At 39.9% G+C, this 25,110-nt stretch overlaps 1 protein-coding gene and 1 long non-coding RNA gene across 3 annotated transcripts in view; one reads left to right on the top strand and one right to left on the bottom strand.

Moving 5' to 3' along the window:
• LOC117347985 overlaps nt 1–20,490 on the top strand; it is a 69,692-nt gene extending 49,202 nt beyond the window's left edge. The window contains exons 2-3 of the long non-coding RNA XR_004536880.1: nt 19,341–19,459; nt 20,346–20,490. This is a non-coding gene — a long non-coding RNA (uncharacterized LOC117347985). The remainder of the gene's footprint in view (nt 1–19,340; nt 19,460–20,345) is intronic.
• The window catches only part of TRPM1 (transient receptor potential cation channel subfamily M member 1), a 182,933-nt gene that overhangs the window by 134,679 nt on the left and 23,144 nt on the right, over nt 1–25,110 (bottom strand). The gene's annotated exons all lie outside the window — the stretch shown is intronic.

Below are 25,110 nucleotides of genomic sequence, written 5' to 3'. Positions count from 1 at the left end.
AAGAGTGAAGGGAACAGGTGGGAGTGTGTGGTGCAGGAGTTTGAGCTACAGCTTCAGCACCCTGCGGTTGTGGGTTCAAATCCCTTGCTGCTCTTTGAGACCCTGGGCAACTCACTTAATCCCCCCATTGCCCCAGGTAAACTAGATAGAGTTTGAGCCCATTGGGACAGATAGGGAAATATGATAAAGTACCTGAATGTAAACCACGTGGAGGGGCATAATCAAAAGCTACGTCTAAGTCCATTTTGGGCCTAAGTTGTTAGTTGCCTAAAGTCGGACATGGAAAAGGTCCATTTTTGAAAAATACATCCAAAATATTTTTTTGCTGAAAATCATTTAACTGTACGTCCAGCCGTCTGATCGTCCAGACCGCTAAATCATCTATCTTTAAACCCTATTTTCATCCAAAAATTCATCCAAGTCAAAAACGCCTAGAAAAAGATCTTTTGGACATGGGTGGGGTCAGCAAAGTGATTGTCTGGACACCCAAACATTGCACCAGAGTAGTGGGGTACCTTACATGGCACTGCTGTGAACTTCACAAAAAGGGTGCCACATACACATTTCACCACAACAACCTTATAGGTCATGGTGAGCCCCCCCAAAACACCCCCCAGAACCTACTAGACCCACCTGTCTACCACCCCAATAACCCTTAGGGCTGCAGGTGCCACTTATATGACAGTACATAAGGGTTTTGGGGGGTGCACATGTTTCACCATGCATGCAGTGGTTAGAGTGGCTTATAGGCCTGGGTCCTCCTCTCCATGGTTCACTAGCCCACCCCCCAGACCACTTAAGCCACCTCTGTGCAGCTCTACTAGGCTTTCCTATGCCAGGCTGCCAGGTACTGATATTCTGGGGGCAGATATGTGATGTTTTTATTACGAATTTTATGGCGGTGGAGGGGAGGGGCAAGTGATCACTAGGGGAGTGTGTAGGGGTCTGTACTTTGTCCCTACAGTGGTTATCTGGTCACTTTGGATACCTTTTGTGACTTAGACCTGGTTTTAGATGGCCTAAGTCACAACGTCCAAGTTCCGTCTAGGCAGTGTTGTTAAACTTTCGGTTATGCATGCAGTACGACTAAGTCTAGGACGGCCCATGTCCAGCCCAAATCCTGCCCTCACCACTCCTCCTAAAATGCCCCTTTAAGCTCTAGGTGTACAGGTGCACTGTGAAGGCTTAAGTCATTTTTAGATACGTCTAAAACCCGGTTCGATTATTGGCACTTGGACGACTTGTCTCACTGATCGTCTAAGTGCCTATTTAGGCTGGTTTTTAGACGTATTTCCGTTTTGATTATGAGCCCCTTAGGATATAAGTGGTATATAAGTAATAAAAATAAATACATTGGTTGAAGGATTTTGTCAAGACTCTCCTCTGTTATTGGATTAAAAGAGTCCCATTTGTCTGTGTAAGGCAGGGATCTCAAAGTCCCTCCTTAAGGGCCGCAATCCAGTTGGGTTTTCAGGATTTCCCCTATGAATAGGCATTGAAAGCAGTGCATGCACATAGATCTCATGCATATTCATTGGGGAAATTTTGAAAACCCGACTGGATTGGGGCCCTCAAGGAGGGACTTTGAGACCCCTGGTGTAAGGTGAAGTCAAGTGCTCCTGTTTAACTGACAGGAGACTGGGTAAGACTTCCTATAGTCCTAGTGGAGGGACACAATTCTGGATAGTAGGGGTTGCCATAGATTAGGACTGAACTGCATTACTAAGAGCTACTGGGCTGCAATATTTTTTCTGCAATTTGACTAAGATATTTTTTTCTTGGCAAGTCACATTCCTTTTCTTGTTTGGGTCTTTGCTGCATCTTTTAAAATTCAGTCTGTAAAATAGTCTTATAAAGGAAGCATTTAGGGAAGCTTGGCAACCTCTGTTTGTTTTCACTAGTAGAATGTTTTATCCATGCATTAATCACATGAAAGCAGATATAAAAGCATATTAATCCAGACCAGCTGTTACATCTTTTACTGCGCCATTATCAAAGATTAATCTTTAAATTGCAATGCTGTCTTTTCTTGCAGTTTTCTAAGTGAAAACCATTATACTAGACGTTTGACTGCAGTCTATTCATAGTTTTTTCAACAGACATCACATTTCAGTTTTGGTTGGTTTTTTTTTATATGCAAATGCACAGACCAAGAAGTTGTTTTTGTTGTTTCTTCACATTGCCGAACGAACATTTGTTCTGTTAAGAAGTGCAGATGTGTGTACATTCTCTTTTAAGCACTGCATGAGGGTGAGAAAATATTCAGTAGCTCACCTAGGTACAAAGTCCACACAGTTTACAGAAATTTCAAAGATAAACTGTCCATATTGGTTTTCTCTTCAAATTAGCAAGCACAATGCAAAAAACAGTAAAGGGAACTGTATTTTCCTCCCACCCATTGGAATACCTTTTTTTAATGCAAGATAGGGGCCTGTTTACTAATGTACAATTTTTGCACATAGGAAATTGGAAGACTGGGCGGTCAAATGGCAGATGAAATTTAATGTGGACAAATGCATAGTGATGCACATTAGGATGAATAACCTGAATCACAATTTCTGGATGCTAGGGTCCCCTTTGGGGATTAGCGCCCAAGAAAAGGATCTGGGTGTCATCGTAGACAATATGATGAAACTTTTCACCCAATGTGTGGCAGTGGCCAAAAAAGCAAACAGGATGCTAGGAATTATTAAAAAAGGGATGGTTAACAAGACTAAGAATGTTATAATGCCCCTGTATCGCTCCACAGTGCGACCTCATCTGGAGTATTGCGTTCAATTCTGGTCTCCTTATCTCAAGAAAGATATAGTGGCACTAGAAAAGGTTCAAAGAAGAGCGACCAAGATGGTAAAGGGGATGGAACTCCTAAAACGGTTAGGGCTCTTCAGCTTGGAAAAGAGACGGCTGAGGGGAGATATGATTGAAATCTACAAAATCCTGAGTGGGGTAGAACGGGTACAAGTGAATTGATTTTTCACTCTGTCAAAAATTACAGACTAGGGGACACTCAATGAAGTTACAGGGAAATACTTTTAAAATCAATAGGAGGAAATTTTTTTCACTCAGAGAATAGTTAAGCTCTGGAACGCATTGCCAGAGGATAGTGTAGTTGGTTTTAAGAGAGGTTTGGACAAGTTCCTGGAGAAAAAGTCCATAGTCTGTTATTAAGACATGGGGGAAGCCTCTGCTTGCCCTGGATCAGTAGCATGGAATATTGCTACACCTTGGGTTTTGGCCAGTGACCTGGATTGGCCACCGTAAGAATGGGCTACTCTGATCCAGTAAGGCTATTCTTATGTTCTTATGCACTTGCTATGCATTAGTTATGAAAATTAACTCGTGATTAGTGCAACACCTGTGCAGTAACAGTTGGGGGCATGCCCAGCATCTTTCTCGTAATTACTTCAAAGGGCATGTGCCTCCTAAGTCTATAACTTTAGCACCTTAATGTAAGCATCATTTGCACTCTAAAATTCTGGAATACTTGTGTGAATGTAACAATCATCCATTTAAGTACCAATTGGTTGCTTTGTGGTTTTCTAAAATCTTAACACATATCCTACACAGCGAAGGTCCAAGGAAAAATATAGGCAAACGATTGGCAAGATCCGGAATGATACAGACAAAAAAGCAGATCAGACAAAGAATATTTATTTATTTTACAAAGTTCTATTTCAGAACAAGGGGCCATTCACATAGGGGGAAGCCGAGTACTTCTAGATGACAAAAGGGTATGGGGAGGGAGGGAGGGAGATGGGTGGGACAATGATACAGCTGGTCATTCCTCCTGCCCAGTTAAATCAATTTGAACATTAATTTACCCCTATATTATGAAAATCTGAGTGCAACAAGGTACTGCCAAACAGTATGAACTGTTGTTTATTTGATAGAATCTGAACCAAGCAAGTACTTTGCCACCAATACCATATAATATCATGTCTTATACCCCACAAAATTCCAAGAAGGATTCAATGCAGTTTACAATATACCTCGTATATGCTCTCAAATTAGGTTCTACAAATGTTTAGCAGCCTGCATCCAATGGATAGTGCCAGAACTGTCATCAGCCAATACGTATATTAAATGTTGCTAGCTGTGTGGATAGTGGTACTAAATATATGGATTAAGTTCAGCTCTGACTTTGATGTTTAGCTTGATGTCTGCAGATCCCCTCCCACCCCCCAAAAAAACCCCCAAACAGTATGATGGTTCTCACACAGATACATTTGATTCAAACAACAGTTGGAGGTTTAATAAGACAGGATTGAAAACCTGGCTATTCAAGGATCTTTTTGCTACTATTTCTTGAGTTTCTGAGAACTGGAGTTCATTTTTTTCTGGTTTTCTATCCTTAGGGCTCCTTTTACAAAAGGTGCGTTTGGGCCTTAACGCACTGAATAGCATGCGCTAAAATGCCACGTGTGCTAGCCGCTACCGCCTCCTCTTGAGGCGTTTGCTAATCCGGTGTGTGTGCTAAAAACGCTAGCGCACCTTTGTAAAAGGAACCCTCAGGTTTTTAACAGATAATATGCTAGTTTTTATTGTCATGAAATTTCTCTGCCTCCCTTTTGTTTCCAGTCTTGTTTGCTTGATTGTTTGATGTTATAGTTTGTCCTTTGTGGTGGATGTAATTTTTACTTTGTAAACCACTTTGACATCTGTTGAAAGACAGTATATTAAATTATACAAAATAAATACATTAAATTTTTTTTTTTGTAAATTCTTTATTGATTTTTAATCAAAAACAGTGTCATACAAATGAAAGAACAGTAGGTATTACATACATTACACTAATATCTGCCCAGGTAACATAGCTATCATTCAAGAAATCTCATATAATAATAGCACAATATAACCTAATATATAATACAAATGAAAAATAAAGTTACCCAAATGTCACTATCAATATTTACTCCCTCCTTCCAACCCCCCCTAGATGTGTAAAGATAAATGAACCAAAGGAAAGATATGATAAATATACATTATTATATTTTTACAAATTTAGCCAATAGGCTCCAAACTTTATTAAATACCTCACTAAATCCCTTACATTCTGCGTTAATTCATTCATATCGTGCACACATTCACCCACCAAAAAGTATAACTTATTCTATGGTTCTTCTAGTTACTCATAATCAATTGAATGGCTATTCCTGTTAGGATCATAAATAGATGACTCTCATATTTATCTAGAGTGGGTTTCACGTGTAATATTGTTCCACAAATTATAGCCTCATATGATAGTGGAACATTTGAATCTAAAACTAAATTTATTTGTCCCAAAATTGACTTCCAAAATATAAATATAAATGGACAAAAATATAACAAATGATCCAAAGTCCCTTTATCAATATGACAATGCCAGAATCTATTAGATTTAGAACTATTTAATTTATTTAATCTAACTGGGGTCCAGAAATATTTTTTAAAAAGAAGGATTACTGTGTTCAATTTACTTCATGTTAGGAACATGTGACTGTATTACACGGTGACCAGTCAAAAGCACGCTGGACTTTGGCATGATGACAATCCCGCACAGAAAATTGCACGCAGGACGTATGTGTGCCACCGCTTTCAAGCTGTACCGTTACCGCTTTGAGGAGTATGTGGGGGGAACCCCCCCCACTACATGTACAAGTCCTCACGCTCCCATGAGGGTGTGTGAGGGGGAACTCCCCCCCCATTACACTGAAAAACTCCTGACCGCCGAAAACTGAAAGGAAAACAGGAGTTTTCAGTGTACTGGGGGGGGGGGGTGTTCTCCCTATACCCCCCTCACAGCGCTACTGGTAAGGCTTTAAAGCGGCGGTGCGCATACATCCTGCACGCAATTGTCGGTGTGCCTTTATCAGAGCGCTTTTGTCCTGTGCTCAATTGTTACGGAACCATATTACACAGCATTTATTGTGTATATCCATAGAAACATGGCCTTCTAGGCAGATTTAGTAGTAAAATTTTCTTTTATTGTAAGGTTCTACTGTATTTTACTCCTGCAGTGTTGTGAAGAAAACAGAATGACAAGTCCCAGAAAATGTTAGAAAAGCACAGTGGGAACCCAAACGGGGCCAGTTGAACTCTGCTGACTTAGGAATCTATTGAGAACTATAATCAAGTTTATTATATTTTTGATATCCCGCCTATCATTACAGCTACAATAAAAATACAAGGTTAAAACCATGGGGGGGGGGGGGGAATGACATAGCAATGCATCATACTGAAAAGTCAATTATAAAAGCAAGCCTTGATTGCTTTTTTGCTCGAAACAGGATAACTACTGCATAAAAAATAAAATTACTTGCCGTTAGTTTTCAAGGACCAATCACGTCAAAGAATGATGCTTAGATGGGTGGTTGTATCCTTACGCCACAGGTGCTCATAACGTTGACAGACTCTTGCATATGTGAGGTACATATCATTTATTCTAATGTATACTTATGAAGGGAATTTTTAAAAATAAAGTAAACCCTCGTTGGATAGATATAAATGTCAGCTTTTCCTTATTATGACCGGGATAGCCATGCAAATGGTTACTCGTAATTGGAAAAATTGGGATCGCCTTAGTTTTACTTTTTGGTGGACAAATTTATGCTTAAGTTATAAGTATGAGAAGATGATTGCGGACATGCTGGGGCATACTAAGATATTCAAGTTAGTTTGGGGCCCATTGACGTCTTTTGTGGATTCGTTATAGTTGTCTTTTATCTTTATTTCTGTTGTTATAATACACACACATATGGGGGGGAAGGGGGAGAGGGGTATATCTTTTGTGTGGTTTACTCTCTGATGAAAATGTTTGCTGGAAGAGGGGTTTTTATTTTTGTATTGATACTGATTGATTATAAGTGCTTATTTGATTATTATTATTTGTATGTATATTGTATTGCACTTTTTGTTGGCTTTGAAAACTTAATAAAGATTAAAATAAAAGTAAAATTCTGGAAACTCTCGTGGCACATCTGGAATCCTTTTGAGAGACACTGCCTTAATGTGTGGTAAATACCAGGCAATAACTGCAGTGTGCAATCCACAGCCATTCTCTGCCCAGAACCCACCCAATTTCTGCCCTACACAATATACAGTTACAGCACTTGTGCAGTAATACTACAGCTACTATCCATTTCAGTCTTGTCTGACCCTTGGATACTCTGTAGGCCAGTCCTCACCATGCTTCCTTGTTTTCTACAGCTTCTTTCAATTGCTTGATGCTCATTCCAGTGTTATTCTTGATGTTAGTAAGCTCCCCTGCTTCCTTTTACCACTGACCATTCTGAGTAGCACCTCCTTTTCTAGTGAATTCGCCCTCATCACATGTTCAAAATAGGTCAGTTTCTGTCTGGTAATCTTGCCTTCCAGGAACAACTCTGGGTTGATAGATCAAGAACATCTTTGTTGACGATCCTAGATGTCCATGCAATTCGTAGAAGTCTTCTCCAGCACCACAGCAGTAATAGTGCATGCACCTCCTTTTCTAGTGAATTCGCCCTCATCACTTGTCCAAAATAGGTCAGTTTCTGTCTGGTAATCTTGCCTTCCAGGAACAACTCTGGGTTGCTATGATCAAGAACATATTTGTTGGCGATCCTAGCTGTCCATGGGATTTGTAGAAGTCTTCTCCAACCCCACAGCAGTAATAGTGCATGGCAATTCATATGCTCATAACTGACTGAAGCACTGTTGTAAAAGGGCTCCTTAACCAGTAACAAGGCTCTGCTTTTCATTATACCATTATGGTGCATATCAGATTCATAGTTTGCTTTTTTGCATAGGAAGTCTTTTACTACTGGCTATATAGCATGAATACCATTATCATATGTTATCTACCACAGAGCTAAGCAATGGTAAATGATCTTCTAATAGTACTTTTCCTGGTGGAATCTTAAAGGAAAGTAGCTTGCTGTGCTGTCATATTACTTGAAATCTATTCAGCTAAGGTCAACAACATAAAACCATTCTAAAATGTTAACATATTTGCTACAGTTATAATATATAATTCAACAGATCGCTAAAGCCTGTCATTTCTTCCTCTATAATTTCACCCAAATCTGACCTTTACTTTCTAAGCACACTCCCAAAACATTTATCCATACTCTATCACCTCTTGATTAGATTACTGCAACTTGCTTCTTACAGGTTTTCCGCTAAACCATCTTTCTTCTTGGGGGGGTGCCAAAAAATGATGGGCCCCGGGTGTTACATATGCTACATACGCCACTGTATGTAAAGATACCAGAAAGCTGGCATAGCAAAAACTTTAAGTAAATTGTTATTCTTCTAAGTTTTGAGTATTTAACCCTCCCACAATCTCACGGGCACTCGTTTCAAGTTTATTAAGATTTTAATTTAAACGCAATATCAAATATTTTCAATGCGTATAGCAAAAATAAATTTGGGGAAATAAATAAAACCATTTGAACAATAAACATACAAACATATCCATAGATGATTAAAATTACATAAGGAGTACAAGGATAAACTACATTTGTTTAAAAATGCGTTCTCCGCGCCTGCTCATAAATTTGTTGACTGGAAGGATCCAGCAATGTGGCCAGATGCCATTCAGGACAAAGACAGAGAAAGAATTGTGCAATTTGGATTAATGATGGAAGATGATTTAAAGTAAATGGCACAGTCTATGAGTAAAGATCTTGACGGACGTTCTTTTTATGAATATCTCCTCTATGCCAAATCACCCAATGGACGTGAGAAGATTTTACGGGACTGGCTTAGGTGGAGCATTAGCAGAAAAGTATGTGTGTATTCGGCCCATGGAAGAAGGGGGAGGGGGCGTCAGGGGGGGGAAGGGGTGCGTGGGGGGCCCAATAGGATTGCTCAGTAAGGGGCCCAGAAATTTCTGATGGCAGCCCTGTCTGTACCCTTCTCCTCTACTGCTAACCCCAGACTCTGTCCTTTCTATCTTGCTGTACCATACGACTGGAACAGACTGCCTGAATCAGTGCGTCAAGCTCTATCTCTGGCAATGTTAAAATCTAGGCTAAAAACCCACTTTGTGGGGTTGCTTTTAACTCCCAACTCTTACTGCCAATGTCTGTTTATCATTCCCTTTGCGAAATTCTCTAACCCCTAATTGTCCTCTTTGTTTTGGTTCGATTGCAAGCTCTATTGAGCAGGGATTGTCTCTTACATGTTAAATCTACAGCATTGCATATGTCTGGTAGTGCTATAGAAATAAGTAGTAGTAGGAGCAGCAGTAGATGGAACCTTAGTAGTTATCTAAAAATTCAACCTCCTGGTAATTTGTAAGATTGGTCAATATTTTCACAGTTTACCTATGTATGCTGAGAAGAATTTTGATGCCAAAATTCTGGATTGGCCACTGTGAGAACTGGTTACTGGGCTTGATGGACCATTGGTCTGACCCAGTAAGGCTATTCTTATGTTCTTAACACAAGAATATAAGGTTATACCTTCATATTGGACTAACTTTACACATTTTTTCAGTAGTTTTGAAAAATATATAAACCTAAAATTTAAAATAAATTTGTCAACTGGGATTGGGATCCGGCCTCAAGAAACTGGATGTCTGCAAGCTGCAATTAGCATATAGTAAATGACGGCAGATAAAGACCTGAACAGTCCATCCAGTCTGCCCTGCAACTACATGCATTACAATTTCCTGATTGAATTTTTTTTTTTTTCTTTGTTTCTACTGGGCCCCAACTACTGAAGTTGCCATTGAAGCAACATATATTCTGCTACAGAGAATTCATTGCCTTTCTCAAAACTGTAACCATTGTGTGAGTTATTTTCTTTATTTTGTATAGGATCCTTCTTCAAAACACCTACAATAAGGTTATAAAAATAACAATAATGTCAATTTTAAAGTCATATGTTGGTATAGGTGCTTTGTACTAAGTTTGCTTTCAGCAATAAATTCTAAATTATACTACCTAATATTAATATGCAAAAAAAATCTAGTAGGCTGGATGAAAATATTACTCTTAATGGTCTGTAATGTTTAGCATCCCTGTTCACATTATATAACTGTATCACAATATTTATGACTTTAAAAACTTTGTATGCATATGCAAATGCTCTGTATATAAAGTGTGTTCTGCAACTATATCACATTGATCTTTTAGTCCATGACTCAGGTAATTGTTGACTTACCTTCTGAGATCCTGAAAAGGAACTCTTTAGTGATGCACGTTTGAAGGAGCCACTCATCCTTCTTAAGGGGTCTGTGAACTTCCCTCCTCTTGTAGCTGCTAGGCCCTTACTCTCCATGTGTGACCTATCACCTTGCCAATAAGGCAGCTCTTAATTTCAGCTGTACAGACTGATATTTATTGGAGCCAAATCATAGGTTGGTAACACAACAAAGGTCATAAAGTCTATAACAATTCAGAAGCCCGACAACAAGCTGAGACTGCTGTATTGATTGTAGTTGGCATAAAATTTAATAACAGACAAACCAGCTGGAAAACCCAACCTCTCCCCCCCGCCCCCTCCTCGCTAGCTTCCATAATCAGGCTTAATGGCCACAGCTCCTGCAAACTATCGCTTTTAATGGATAGAGATTTGACAAATGGTGATTGAGGGTAAATCTACTTTAGGATGCTGCAGCCCAAAAGATTTTTTATGGAAGTGATGCATGGGTCAGTCGTTTGGAAACAATTTTGGAATCAGTAGAGATGCATAAAAGTAGCAGATGGCTTATGCCAATGGTGAGAGGTTTGATTGTAAAATCTCTGAAGAGAATGCAGATGAGTAAAGGTATTCTCACATTCAGTGAAGGCAAACCATTGTAAGGGCAAAGTTAAAATAATAGGAACTCAAAACAAAGTTAAATTAGGCTAAAAAGAAAAATACACCATTTTATTATTTAGTTATTTTGATCAAAGCTAGGACAGTATTGAAAGGGTTTGTCTGGCTAACATTTGAATTTCACTGGTTGAACCCCAGCGTTTCAAGTTTTTACCCCATTTAATGGTTAAATTATGGGCAATCTTTGCTTTCATAAAATGTATCCAAATTTTTAGGCAATACTCCCAGGATTTTGTTATATTTTAGCCAGTCAGTTCCTGCCAGATACAGTTAAATTGATAAAGTAAGTCTGATCAGAAAAATAACAGCGCTCTTAAAGTTATCCAGATATATTCAGTGGCACACTTACCCGTGTAAGAGAAGAAGGTATCAGGCTTCATTAGGGTGATAACCTGTGTTATTTGCCCCTTAACACAATTTAAGGGGCACCAACCTAAGTTGTTTTGCTCTAATGCAGGTTGCATAGCAATGAGATGCAAACCATCACATACTATACCACAGCTTACAGCTTTGAACACTGCAAGCAGTGGTATGGCAGGTAAAATAACTGTAGCAAAGAGCTGGGGGTTATTTTTTCCACCCAGGAAGATTAGGCTGACAAGCCCCAGCCCAATGCTCCTAGCTGTGACTTCCAGGGCCATTGTGCCTATCCCTGGATCATCACCCCTCTCCAATCAAGACCCCCTTCAATCCCAACTCTTTGAGCCCAACCTCTCCATTCAAGCCTCCCAAACCCCAAAGGATCCCCACCCTTTTGTGCAACTACTGCTAGGGATACCATTTTGAGGGACAGCACCAAGAGCAGGAGCAACTGGAGATTGCTATTGCCTGGGGAGCACTATACCTCCAGAGATTAATGTGTGACCTTGGGGGGGGGGGGATTATTTAGAGGGTGAGGGTTGGAATCGGAGGGGATGCTTTGATCGAGGGGTGAGGGCAGCACCATGGTACTTAATGATGAGCCCAAGAGATATCTGAATGCTACAGATGTAGATTATTAGGTCAATATTTAAACTCCATGGTCAGCAATGACATTTAAATAAAATCCAGGTATTTAGTGTCATTATTTGAATGTGTTGAATATTTGTGTAGAGCAGACTGTAGAACTGTTATCTGTGGTAAATGTTGGAGGTATGTTTAGCACAGTGCAAATAATTACAGTCTGGTACTGCATTTCATCCACTGATAGATAGCACAGCCTGCTGTCTTAGCATAATGCAGGCCCTCTCAAAAATAAATATATTATAGCATGGCCGCAGCAACAACCCCTGACACATTCTACATCCCTGACACCCCTCCCATCCTCAATATGATCCCCCACCCCTGCAACATCTCCTCATCTCAAACCCTACTCTTGGAGGTTTGAAACTCCATCTTCTGAGCCTAAACACATCCCTCTCCAGTGTTGGACCATTTCCTCACCTCAGCCCTATTCCTTTAAGCTCTGTCCTCATCTGTAAAAGACACGAACACTTTTAAAATCATATATGTTCGAGGCTTGTGCAGTTAAGGCAGAGCGTACAGGAATGGGACAGGGACAGAACTCACAAGGACGGGACAGGGATATTGAGATCCCATGGAGATGGGGACAAGTTTGTCTCCATGTCATTCTCTAGGTGAGGCCTACTGGGAGGGGGGGGATTGCATTGGTAGATCAGAGGATCCAGGCTGGAATAGTAGCCCTCTGATACCATCTGGGATTGTGCCAGCATGCAAAAAGGCCATCATGACCCCCTTACAGCAATTTTCATGTAAATGGCTATTCACAAGCCATAGCTGAGACCATATCATATGCATACATGTATCCATCTAACTTCAGACTCCAAAATAGCTTGGCAAAAGGCTACAATTTCCAATAAGGGACCAGTTTCAAGAGCCAGACTTTGCACGTCAGAAGAGGAATAAAATTGAGATATATTCTAATGATGCCGATAATGTAGCTTGTGCCTCAGAGCAGCCTGGCCCCAAATGCCTCATTGCATGCTCATTCTTAGCTAATGTGCAGTTTTTACAGCCTCCTGTGCCATCTTCTCTGAAATGTTCAATAGCACTGAAAAGATTTGCCTGGCTTTCCTCAATAACAATACGGCTTGACCTCCTTCCCATCCTCAATTTAGGTGCATCAAGACAGAGAGTGATTTTATACCTACATTCCTATAAAGGAAAGCAGATTCCTAAAAGTTGGAGATAGGTTCATAACTTATAGTATTCTATAAGTAATGTGCATATGTGTGAGCCTTGTCCACACCCACCCAATCCTTGCCTAAGTGTACTGTATGCCCACATGTAAAATACATGTGAATTTACAGACTAGCACTTAGGTGGGTTTTTGGCATTTACACACATATGTGCATATATGCTATTATTCTAATCATTTATTTGCAATATCACCCCAAATTGTGTATATGCCACCTAAATTTGTGCATAAACATTGTTGTGCATGTGTGCAACTGGGAGATACGTCTGCGGTCTACCCATGCTCCACCCACATGCAATTACATACACCTTCAAAGAATGGTTAGGGCTCTTCAGCTTGGAAAAGAGATGGCTGAGGGGAGATATGATTGAAGCCTACAAAATCCTGAGTGGAGTAGAATGGGTACAAGTGGATTGATTTTTCACTCCGTCAAAAATTACAAAGACTAGGGGACACTTGATGAAGTTACAGGGAAATACATTTAAAACTAGTTGGAGGAAATTTTTTTTCACCCAGAGAATAGTTAAGCTCTGGAACGCATTGCCAGAGGATGTGGTAAGAGCGGATAGTGTAGCTGGTTTTAAGAAAGGTTTGTACAAGTTCCTGGAGGAAAAGTCCATAGTCTGTTATTCAGAAAGACATGGAGGAAACCACTGCTTGCCCTGGATCAATCGCATGGAATATTGCTACTCCTTGGGTTTTGGCCAGGTATTAGTGACCTGGATTGGCCACCGTGAGAACGGGCTACTGAGCTTGATGGACCATTGGTCTGACCCAGTAAGGCTTATGTTTTCTAAAGGTCAATCTCCACCATATACTTTATGAAAGCAATACGTTAAGTACATCCTTCATGGATCTCAGCAATGCTGCTGTGTCTATTTAACTTTCACACACAAACTAATAGCACCAAAATTGTCATCGGTCTTATAATTTTATAATGCTATTACATATATCTTCAAGTCTTTAAATTTTAATGCACTTTGGTTTTGTTCTTGAATTAGGGTGGGAGGGAGGGGGGAAAATATTTTGTGGCATTCTTTGATCGATAGTAAGTGCTGTCTATGAAGTTAATTGTATGTATATTTTAATGCACTGTTCTCGAATTGAAAATTATTAAAGATTTATTTAAAAAAAATTTTTTTGATTAATACATTTAAATTAATTTGAGTCAATGCTCATCTCAGTATCAACGTGGCTAGGGGAATCATGTTCCGATGTAGAACTATGTTTCACCGAAGCTGTCTCAAGAAAGTTCCCCCTTAGTTTGCCAGTTCCATAAATCCGTCTCGATTTTAAGGTCAGCCTTAGGCATTATGGGGCTGATTCTATAAAAGGCGCCTAGAAAAATGGTGCCGACTGCATGTCAAATCACACTTAAGGCACCGTTCACAGAATTGTGGCTAGCAGTGCCTATGTAAAAACATAGGCGCCTGAAATGTAGGCCAGGGCTTTAAAGGCCTACATTTCAGGCACCTAAGTTTTTGGAGAATCACGCTTAGTGGCGCCTAAGTCATGCTCTGCACATAGAGATGCCCACTTAGGCATTAGGCACCGCTAAGCGCCATGTGATAGGCGCCTGTCTTTTATAGAATCAGATAGACGTCTATCACCTGATTAAGGGCTCCTTTTACTAAGGTGCGCTAGCGTTTTTAGCGTATGCACAAGATTAGCGCCTGCTTAAAAAGATGCCTAAATCTTGTTCCCCAATTATTGAGGCTATTAAGGATATTTTGCCAGTTAACCCACCCCCCTTTTACAAAATCACGCAAGAGGTTTTTTAGCACTGGCTCTGTGTTGCTCTGATGCTCATAGGAACTGTATGACCATCAGAGCAGTGCAGAGCATTCAGCGTGCAGGTCGGAGCTAAAAACCTCTTGCACGGTTTTATAAAAAGGGGAGGGGGAGTGTAAGTTAGGTGCCCTTTATAGAATCAGCCTGAATGGCACCTAGACTGATCACCCTCAGCATGCTCTGTGAAAAGATATACAGAACAAATGGTCAAACTCATTACATTTCTTATATTTTAAAAGCTGTACTATCCTATAAAAGTGGCTAGTATGTCTCTTGTTAATAAATTGTGCTTTCAAATGTCATTGGCGCCATCTGCTGGATGTTTGGTGGAAAGAAAGCATTGTTTTCCTTGAAAAGTATCCTGTCCTCAGAGGCGCAGCAGCTTGGTTGACTTGATTTAATCAAGCTTGTTGCAGGTTTATAAGCCACTCGAACTCCCACCCACAGCCCTAGGTGTGTTGCACTACAATATAATGCTATACTGCTTCAAAGGGAGAAAAATAATATTTTTAATGAATTGTTGTTTCCTCTGTAGTCTTTATTCATAGGTACAGTGGTCCTGAATTTGTTTTATATTTCTTTTAATCCATCCCTCTGCTTGTTAGAGAGTAGCATTGAGTTCATATACCCTTTTGAAAGGCTATGTGAGAAGGAGCCACAGTGGGAATTGAACTTGATTCTCCACCCATAGCTCAAACCATTAGGCTATTCCTATATATATATATATATATATATATATATATATATATATATATATATATATATATATAACCATTAGATGTTACTGTGAGCAGATTTCAAAGGATATATTTTACTATTTAACCACTAGATGCCACTGTACCAAGACAAGAAGTATTGCTAAACTTCTATATCACTAGGAGGCAGTATACATAGCAACCAGTAGCTAACTCTACTGTTTGTAACTAGGGTCCCCAAGCATAACAACTAAGAAAGCTATACAATTCAGCCACTGGGTTTTATAGTGGAATTTACGATAGAGAATAATGAAATACACATCTCAGTCATTAAGAGTTGTGTGTGTCTTTGACTGGGAGAGTATGTATTTACCAGGAGCATATGATTGCATCACTGTGGCCATGTTTCACATTAAAAGAAAAACATTGGTCCTGTTTACCACCCGCCCCTCTTGCATCTATAGGATGATTGCAAAAACTATTCAGATGATCAAGAGCTGGATGTGTTCCTGAAATATGACACATTTTGATTACTGAATGAAACCTATTTCAAGAAAATTGTGGCAACTTATGATCACAATTACTCTCAATTTATTTTGTCATAAAACATTCACGCTTTAATAAAATGAAAATCAATTAAAACCTACCTCATCAGGCATAGGGGAAACAACATACCCTTAGGATATGTTTGCTCTATTCACGCAGCTGCTGTTTAGTGAAAAATTCTGCTGTGTTCACAGTTATTAAACTCCTGCATGCTCTGTAGATTCTGTTTACCATTAAAACAAATTACAAATGTCTGCCATTGGTCTAAATAAAGCTAATTCCTAATCTCTGAGCTAAACCTCACTGCTGCAAAGGGTTACTTATTGGCTTTATTCTGCTTGAAGCGACTTGCTGTTTACCCATAGTATTAAGCATATAACCATCAGCTTGGGTAGGTACTATCATGTGCTAAAATGAAAAACAGTGAATAATATTAGAGGCATAGTAGCCAATGTTTCAGAACAAAATTATGCTTCTTTGGACAAAGTCAAGGTAATTTGTTCAATATTGGGGGTGCACAAGCATCCACAGCACTGAAAGAGCTGGCGCCTATGATTTCAGACCCTGTTGTTGTGCCCATTGAGTTCTTTACGTCTGTCTCCATACGCCTTATGATGAAGTCCACTGACTATTTTAGTAGCCTTCTTCTAGACTGACTTCATCCTATTTATATCTTTTTGAAAATGTGGTCTCCAGCATTGTCTCATGGTACTACCACTACCAGTAGTATTGTGAGACTACCACTAGAGGTCTCATCCACCATTTTATTTTATACCAGGAACTAACAGGGGCAGGAGTGACTGGGGAATGCTCCTGCCTGCATGACCCTAGACTACCAGTAAACCCTTGCGGTAAGCTTAGGGGGAGGGGGGATTTGAGGTCTCACCAAAGTCTCATACAGGGGCATCAATATCTCCTTTTTCCTACTAGCCATACCTCTCCCTATACACTCTAACATCAGTGAAATCTGTACCTTTACTCAAGCTGCTTTAAAACTAGGAATCCAGAAACACAATGACAATTGTCTGGGAGATGATAAACCTTTTTATTTGTTTATCGCCAACACCTGCAAAAACATGCCATGTAAAGGCTTGCCAGAGTGAAGATAGATGAGGTAATTAGAGATCAGACGAAGCTCAGACTCTTGCACAGGCAAGACTTTTGCAGTGCATTATAAAGGGCAGGCCATGTCAGAAGTTTGGTTTACAATTCATTTGTTTAAAAAAAGTAAACTTTAGATATTTTATGTGATGGTTATCATCCCAAATTATAAAAATGAGAAGGAATACATGCTATAGTAAAAATTTACTTTATTTAGCATGCTGTTTAAAATATACAGTATCTGCAACCTCTATACAGTTACTAGAGGAATAATAACAGAATAAGCAGAGAAACATAGACTGCCAGCAGATAAGGACTGCGAGACCCATCTGGTCTGCCCAATTTGCTTCCTTTTGCAATGTCATTGACCACAGTTTATCTCTGGCTTTTTCTTCGTTTTTCGTAGTGTTACAATGTATGTCTAGGAGGAGGTGAAAGGCATTCAAAGATATTGCAGCACTAGCATTTGAAAACCATCCGAAAACTAGATAGTTCAGAGGTTGCGACTAGAGAATGGAGAAAAATTAGGTAAAGGATGGAGAAAAATTGAAGATATATAAAATAAGGAGGTAGGGTTGAGCTAATGTATCGATGCTGGTTTTTATGCCATGTGATTTTTTTTACAGTATTTTGTTTGTTTTAATGTTTGTTGTTTAGGGCTCCTTTTACGAAGGTGCGCTAATGTTTTTAGCGCATGCACAAGATTAGCCCGCACTATAGCGCACGCTAGCTGAAAAACTACCGCCTGCTTAAAAGGAGGCGGTGGCTGCTAGCGCGTGCTAATACCACTAGCGCACCTTTGTAAAAGGAGCCTTTAGTGTTAGATGTTTTAAATTATGAATGTTTTCCTGTACCTCACTCAGAACTGTAGGATATAAGCGAGTAAGAAATTTCAATGGGGTCAATATTCTAAGGAGTAGATATTCAGCAGCTCCTGCCTGACTAAATCCCCACTTAGCCGATTATTTCTCTACATTAAAGCAGTATTTAAATACGTAGTTTTGCTGAATATTGCCTACGATTACCATGGCACTGTCCAGTTAGTGCCGGCGATAACCCAGAGGTTAACCGAGTAGTGAGGATATTCAGCCCACTACCCAACTAGCTAACTAGGCCATGTAAACAGAGCAGAAAGGCAACCCTAACTTTAATTGGTTAGCTGCTTAGATTGAGAGCAGAATACCAAGAGGTGGGAGCTCTGCATCACAAGATCAGTCCCCTATCAAAGACCTTCCCCAAATCAGACCCTCCCTGAAGACACCCCCTCCAAGATCAGGTCCAACTTCGAAGCTCCCCCCAATATCATATGCTTTCCAGAAGAGCCCCCTCAGTAGCTTCAACTCCATGAGCATTCTCCCGCTCCTGATAACCTCCCCCCTCTATAAAAGCTCCTCTCAATAGCTTCTCTCCTCTTAATGACCCCACTACCTCCTCTTAGACCCCTTGGACCTACTTAAGGGGTTCCTTGGTGCTCCAGGGTCACAAGGACAGAAGCGATCGCCAGTTGCTCCTGACCCTGCTAGCACCAAGTACAAAATAACTATCATGACCTGTAGTGGTAGTCTCATGATACTACCACTACCAGTAGTACTGCGAGACTACCACTAGAGGTCTCATCCACCATTTTATTTTATACCAGGAACCAGCAGGGGCAGGAGTGACTGGGGATTGCTCCTGCCCCTAGGAACGTAGGGAGGTTCTTCTTCACCCAAAGTGGTGGAGAACTAGAATGCTCTTCCGGAGGCAATTATGGGGGAAAGCGCCCTCCTGGGATTCAAGATGGGGTTGGACAGGTTCCTGCTGAATCAGAACGTACGCGGGTGGGGCTGGTCTCAGTTAGGGTGCTGGTCTTTGACCTAGGATCCGCTGCGGGAGCAGACTGCTGGGCACGATGGACCACTGGTTTGACCCAGCAGCGGCAATTCTTATGCTCTATGTATATATTACCCTAGACTACAAGTAAACCCTTGAGGTAAGCTTAGGGGGGGGGGAAGGTATATTTGCACAAAACAAAACAAAAACTTGTTCAGCTCACTGCCTAGTTAGTTGAATATCAGGCTAAATTTTGAGACTGAATTCAGCCTGCAGCAGTTTCAAAAACATTAACCATCGCAAGCTGCATACTGAGGGGTATACAGTATGTGTGATAATATTTGCACATCTATCAAAATGTTGAATAATTATTGTTGTATCAATTTGTAACCTATCATTAAAATTGTCTACAGAACCTGCAATTTGGAGGGTGGCTAACATAGCATCAATTTTAAAAGAGTTCCAGGACTATGCAGCAAACTATAGACAAATGAATCTGATGTCAACTTCATGAAAAATGGTGAGGTCTAAGGTAAAAAACAAAGTAATGAACAAATAGATAGTTATGGTTTAATGGGATGAAGACAACACAGATTTAGCTAATCCATTACATTTTTTGAAGGTGTAAATTGTAATCTTTTTATGGATGATTGTTTCTTTCCTTTCTTCTATGGAGTTCCTTGTCCTGATTTTAATTTTTTAATTAGCATTGTTTTTGTGTACGTAAACTACTGTGATTTGCTTTGCAAACTTAGCGATATATCAAATTCAAGAAAACATTTGACAAATGGATGAAATTTAACGTAGGCAACTGCAAAATGATACACATGGAGAACAACCCAAACTATAGCTTTGTTAGGTTCCGGATTAGGAGTCACCTGAGAGGAAAAGGATCGTCATGTCATCGCTGATATGTTGAAATTGTCTTCTAAGTGTACAGAGATGTCTTAAAAAAAAAAAAAGTAAACAGAACATTATTAATTATTAAGAAAGGAATGAAGACTACAGGGCATTGCAAGTGGTCAAAACATGCTGCAGCCAGATTGATCACAGGAGCTCCTAAACATAATCATATTACACCTTATCTTCGACAATTGCACTGACTGCTGGTGACATCTAGAGTGCAATACAAGATTGGGATGATTTGTCATCAATTTTTGTACAGTATGATTCAAGAGTATTTCAAAGAAAGAATGACGGTTTACTAACCAAAAAATCCTTTGCGCTCTGAAAATTCAGCTTTGCTGAGGGGCAATGTCAATCCAAAATATGTAGAAACCTATGTAATGACCTTATGTTGTGCTGGGGTAAAGTTATGGAATTCGCTAGTAGGACAGTTAAGGAAATGTGCTAATAGAGGATCTTTCAGAAAATTCTTAAACACACAATTGTTAGTAACTACTTTTTTTTTTTTATAGGGTCTGACTCACCTGGATCGAAGATTTATTGTGAATTTAAATTCTATTGTATTTCACTTCCCCTTTCTTTTTTTTTTTTAAGCAATGTATCCTTCCCATTTCCCCATATGTATCTCGTTTTGTCTATAATGTTCTTGTGAAATTGTTCCCCATGATTTTATTTTATTTTTTAACATCTTTTTAATACTTTGTATAAATTGTAAACCGCTTTGCACATAAAAGCAGTATATCAAGACCTAAATAAACTTGAAACTTTCGGACTCTTTTACAAAGCTGCGCTAGCGGCTGCCCTGCGCTAATGGCCCCGAAGCCCATAGAGATTTAAAGGGCTTTGGGGCTGTTGCTGCACGGCTTTGTAAAAGAGGCAGTTTGTCTTTTTGTATTGTTTTAAGCATTATGTATGTTTGATCTTATGTAAACCACTTAGGGCTAGATGGTATAGAAATTTTAAAAATAAATAAAACAAAGAATGTCATAAAGCTTTATATAAGGGCTGTACTGAAAACAATGCAAAAGTGGGCATAACTTTTTTTATTAACTGACATATGAGATCGTTCAAATTGCACATGTTCTTAGAGTAACTCTTCCTCTATACAAAAGGTACTACTACTACTACTAATAATAACAGTTTATATACCGCAGGACCGTGAAGTTCTATGCGGTGTACAATGAATTAGAAAGATTCTACAAATTGAATGGAACATTCATAGTTGGAGATTAGTGGTTAACAGTTTACGAGATCAGATTTGGGGGGTGGGATTGTGATAGGGGCTTTTGTACAGATTCGTTACCTAGGTATTTCAAGAATAGGTATGTTTTTAGGTGTTTCCTAAATTCACCATAGTTGTTTGTGTGTGTAATTAGTTTTTCCAGGTCTTTGCCCCATTAGGCTGCTTGATAGAAGTTGTTGATGATGTCTCTTAAATTTGCATCCTCTACTCAACATAGTCTCTATCACAAACAATGCATTTGCGCAATCGTTGAACCTAACTCTCAAATCCTCTTTAAAAAAAATTCAGGCATGCGCTGTCGTACCTACTTCTTCACAGTCACTTTCACCTCTTCTATGTTATCAAATTGTTTTCCCCAAAGACTGTCATTCATTTGACCAAAAAGGTGGAAGTTGGAAGGCGCCAGATCTGGGTTGTATGGTAAATAGAGGCCACTGACTAGCCCAATTTGCTGCCAAAGATGTTGTCATAGTGAATGTGGATCATTGCCAGATTCTTTTTTTTTGGTCACTTCCTACTAATGAGGATCGCTGGTGCTGTAGCATTCCTTGCAGGCTGCCATCGGCCTCCACAGCACGTTCCCACTGCTGTGGTCCCGCCCCTCCTTTGATGTCAGAGGCAGGATCGCGGCAGAGGGAACGTGCTGCTGAGGACAACAGCACTGGTGATCCTTTCTGCAGGCTGCGGTAATTATCTGAAGGAAAGAGCGGGAGGCCAGGGGGGAATCTGGATGCTGCTGCAAAGAGCGGGCAGTACTAGTAATAATATTAATAACAACTTTATTTCTTCTATATCACCATAATCTTACGACTTCTAGGCAGTTCACAGTGAAGAGAGCTGGACAGTCAGCAAATTACAGAATACAAATGGCGAGGATGATACAGTACAGTCAGTGAATTACAGATTACAAATTAGTAAAATACAATACGATATAATACAGTACACGTATTTTCAAGTTATCAGCATGGAGTTAATCGTTTGGATCTGGTAACTGATTAGAAGATAAATCTGTTGAACAGTGCTGTCTTAATTTCTTTCCGAAATGTGACTTAGGTCAGCCTACGTTGCCTAGCCAGGTTTGCTGTTTGCTAGCTTGAGACGTCAAAGTTCTGTCCATAAAAGACCTGTATTTGCAATCAGTGATCCTTGGGTAGGCAAAAAGATTGGAGTTTCTGATTGTCCTACTGGGAATGTGTAGCTTGAAATGTGGTACGAGATAGGTAGGGGCCATTCCCCACACCAGTTTAAAGCATAAGCAAGAGAACTTGAACATTATTCGCGCCTCCATTGGTAACCAGTGTAGCAGTTTGTAGTAGGGACTAACATGCTCGCTTTTCTTTAGTCCGAATATTAAGCGGACGGCCGTGTTCTGCACTATTCTTAATTTTTTTACAGTTTTTTTAGCTATACCCACATAAATGATGTTGCAGTAGACCAATGTGAAAGGACCAATGACTGAACCAGAAGTCTAAAAGATAGAGGGTCGAAATATTTTTTAATGGTCTTCAATTTCCATAGTGCATAAAAGCACTTTTTTTGCCATCAGGTTTGTGTGTTCGATCATGGTCAGGCGGGCCACAAAATAGTACCTGGCGGGCCGCATGTGGCCCCCAGGCCACGAGTTTGAGACCACTGATCTAGATCCAGTTGAGTGCTAGCCTCAATTCTGTTCCCATGCTGTTTCCAGTAATCCCCCTTCAGGTCCTTCTGCCCCCCAAGTCACTGGTCTCCTCCTCTTCACTGGTCTTATCCTTTATCCTTTCCATTCTTCTCCTCTTGTCATCCTTACATCTCACCAACACCGGGTAAGACCTGGCCCACTATTTTGTCCTATCTTTCCTCGAGCAGCAAGATGTGCCTCAAAAGAGGCAGAGGAGGGAGGGACCCTCTCTGAGGCCAGAATAGCTTCAGATTTGATTCCACAACAGCACAGCACATGAATGAAAAGAAAGAAGTAGTTCAAGGCTATGGCTACCCATGCAAGCATTAAAATATATTTGTAGATTTAAACTATAAATACATACTTACTAGTTAGAAATGTCTACAAATGAGATTATTTCTTTCTTCCACTGCCCACTCGTGTCTTTGGAGAAATGATGAGGTAACATGCAGGGGGGGGGAAGGGGGGCATTTCACTGTTTATACAGCTGTTTGGGCCTAGAGCAGTGATTTTCAAGGTGCAAAAATTGTTAAGGCACACCTTCATTTAAGAAATGAGTGTTATGTTTGTATTTAAAAGTTCAATAAAAATTTGTGTCATCTTTATAGTTGAATATCTTTATTGAAGATACAAGTTGGCAGAAGGGCAACAATACACATCAAAGATAATGAAATTAGCCACAAATACAGTAATTAAAAAATAACAATTTTAAAGCGAATACTCCCTCCCAACCCACCACAGTGGTGGTGATTACATTCCTTCACTGCATCTGATCTGTAGGTCTACAGTATAGGCCTAAATTCCTTTATAATAGACTCCCAGCAGGAAAATATTTAACCCTCCCCCCTCCCATTTTACAAGAGGTTTAGTGCCAGCCGGTGTCCTGAATGCTCTGTGTTGCTCCGACGCTCATAGAGTTCCACTGAGCGTCGGAGCAGAGCAAAGCATTTAGCACACCGGCTGCTGCTAAAAACCTCTTGCATGGTTTTGTAAAAAGGGAGGTTATAGAACTACCCCCATAATAGCAAATTAATAAAGTCATACCAAATGGACACAATTTAAATGTCACACAATTTTCACTATCTAATAATATGGTTAAAATTTGTGATGAGAACTAGCAAACTGCCAAAGGAACAGACACATCAAACCCAAGGACTCACTATAACTGAGCCAGTTAACAATGCAAGGCCATATTAAAGGAGAATTAGTATGAAGGTTCCATTAACTTCCTTATGGTATCTGGGGAATTTAGCCTCTCTCTCATCTTTTTTCCTGTAGTGGTCAGCGACAATGGTCGATGGCAACGACAGCGATTCAGTTAGCCTGCTCACGCCAACCCCTCTCTCTGATGCTTTCCACCTATGTAGAAGCAGGAAGCACCTTGAAAATCAGTGGAAACCGGCGTTTAAACAGCGTTTTTACTGAGCTTAGGCACCTATCAGCACCTAAAAAACTAGCACGGTTTAGAGAATCTGAGCCTAAGTGCTTTTTGTATTGGGGCATATCATGGGTGGAGAGTGGGCATTGAAGGCATAAGAGAGAAGACTCGGGGGTTTTGGCGTGAGCAGGCTGTCTCAATCACTGCCTGCTACCACTGAAAGAAAAGTAAAACACAGCAAGGCAAATTCACGAAAAGAGCTAATTTGCATTAATGTAAATGGAAGTAAATAGTAATTTAGTGAATAACCCTCACTGGATATAATAGGGCCAGTGATAAATAACAAATTAATCATTAGTAAGCTTTTTTTTGGGGGGGGTTACTGCATGTTAATGAATAGAGCTCTCTATGTTTCTTTTCTTACACTGCTGATCTTCATAAGTCATATCAACTGAATGTGTACAATTCCAAACAAAAGGTGGCAGTATTGACTGGAAAAATATGTCCATATGCAATAAAAACAAGACAGAGAGTTCATTACAGTGCAATACTTCAGTTCTAGAATGGCAATCTAAAAATTACCTTGATGCTTTATTTTCAATCAAGAGTATGAATGTAAACAAAAAGGAGAAAATATTCATTACAATACTGTGAAAACCCTCCATAATGCCCCAAAAAGTCAAACCTGGATTTAATCATGTGAATACAAAGAAGCAGGACTAAGGAAGGTTTACCAAAATTGAAAGAGGTATGTTGGCACCTTATAGAATCTGACACTTGATCTGCATCTCCAGTTCACAACTTGACGGTGGTAATTCAGAATTTGCTCCCTTTCAAGCTATACGATATTCAGGCTCATTGCTTATCATGGTCTCCAGTTCTTGGAAAAATGGATGCCTAAGTGTGATCGACAAGAGATCGGTGCCTATATTATATGTGCCTATCTTAAAAGCAGTGGCACCGGGTAGAGAATTGTGCCTCTCGGCAAAGGTAATT

This window comes from Geotrypetes seraphini, chromosome 14, assembly GCF_902459505.1.
Source record: "Geotrypetes seraphini chromosome 14, aGeoSer1.1, whole genome shotgun sequence".
Lineage (NCBI taxonomy): Eukaryota > Metazoa > Chordata > Amphibia > Gymnophiona > Dermophiidae > Geotrypetes > Geotrypetes seraphini.
The sequence above is the reverse complement of the archived record's forward strand: the minus strand, read 5'-3'. Positions and strand labels throughout refer to the sequence as shown.